Source organism: Halyomorpha halys, unplaced genomic scaffold, assembly GCF_000696795.3.
Source record: "Halyomorpha halys isolate HHAL.00 unplaced genomic scaffold, Hhal_1.1 Scaffold1892.1, whole genome shotgun sequence".
NCBI lineage: Eukaryota > Metazoa > Arthropoda > Insecta > Hemiptera > Pentatomidae > Halyomorpha > Halyomorpha halys.
In genome coordinates, this window is record NW_027105549.1 from 108,567 (window position 1) to 110,300 (window position 1,734).

General features: G+C 27.9%; 1 non-coding gene across 1 annotated transcript; it reads right to left on the reverse strand.

Annotated features, from left to right (window-relative positions):
• Positions 1-361: 361 nt before the first annotated feature.
• Positions 362-435, reverse strand: TRNAI-AAU (transfer RNA isoleucine (anticodon AAU)). The gene has a single exon. It is a non-coding gene; the product is annotated as a tRNA-Ile (tRNA).
• Between the last annotated feature and the right edge of the window lie 1,299 nt (positions 436-1,734).

Sequence of the window (1,734 nt, forward strand, 5' to 3'; positions counted from 1 at the left end):
AATTTGTAGGGAAGGAGGGGGGAAGCAATGTTTTTAATTTTTATTTAGTTTGATTAGAAAGGTTCAATTACAGTACAGGACTTGGCTGACAAATTGGACACCGACAAACTGCATAAGATGCTAGGTCATAAATAATAGTTAGAGACATGACATGATGTGAAATGACATCAAGTAAAATTAAACTGAATTGTTCATGAAAGTTTGAATTTCAAATAAAACCAATTTTGAAATCTAGTTAAACATCGAAGAATCTTCTATATCAGTTTTTAAAATGTTTTTCTGCGAACATTTTTGTGTGTCCAACACTTTCAATCCATAATTTAAATATTCACGTTAAAAAAGTAATTATAAAAAATTTAGTTGGCCCATGAGGGGATCGAACCCGCGACCTTCGCGTTATTAGCACGACGCTCTAACCAACTGAGCTAATGGGCCAGACGGGCAACAGTGTGCTCTTAGAAAAACAAAAAAAATTATTTTAAAAAGTGTATGTTGCATAAATAACTATTGTCTTGTATAAATATTCGCTTCTGTAAATAGTAAAAGAATTAATTTACTTAAAATTAAATCGGCTTAATGAAAAATATAGGAAGAATAAATAGGGAAATATAACCACAAAGCACTAAAAAAATTTATATAAAATAAACTAACGTCAAGGAATTTTTCCTGATATCATTAAGTATAATATAGATTGAGAATGCTAAAAATGATCAAGAATCAACACAATATATTCAAAAAATGAAATAATATAATGTAATAAAACACTTTTCATATAATCCTTATCATACTCTAAATGAGAGAAATTACCCTCCTTCCAACAATTAATTTTAATTTTCCTTCAGAGCCCTCTACCCCACCCCTCAATAACCGTAACAGAAATTAGATAAATAACCCTGGGGCGGTTGGCTGGATCATCACCCCCTAATTCGCACAGCACCCTTATGAAAATTCATAAGTTAGGGTTTCAGGGCTAATATAACGCCCGTTTTATTTACGAGGATTAAAAGCAGAAGAAAACTCTTATTAGACTTTTTTCGGGATGTTTTTTTTTTTTTTTTTTTATGAGAAGACATTTATTAAAGCAAGAAAAAAAAATAATAAAAAAAAAGTTGAAGGGAATATAAACACTTCTTAATGAGTTCAGAATCACTAATATACATTTACATAAAACTATTTTATTACGTTATAAATAACTGCTAATTACCATCCTTCACATTTATCATTTAAATGATCTTTATTCGCATTTAATATATTTTTAATTTTTTCGAGGAGAATTTTGATTTTTTTATTGAGAGTACTGATAAATAATGAATGGATTACAGTACAACTTACATATTACAGCAATTGTAAATGGAATTAAGATAGTTACTATTTGGGTTAATTAAAATTCAATGGAAGAAATCTTATATTATATGATTCGTATTTTCATTAATGATTGTGTACAATCAAATACAAAATTTATATTTACAATGTACAAAAATACAAAATGCTAAGAGAATTGAATAAATAACAATATCTGAATCGAGGAAGATGGGGTTTGACTATTTATTAAGCGCCAACGTTTAACATTAATATCAACATTTTCTGATTTCAAAATTAATTATTTTTATCTTACCCATTGTTTGAACATAGATAGATATTTAAGTTTTTATCTATAAATGCTTTAGAGATTACAATTTAGTTATAAGAAACAAAGTATGCCATTGTATGTGCTGATGATGTTTGTATGTACGT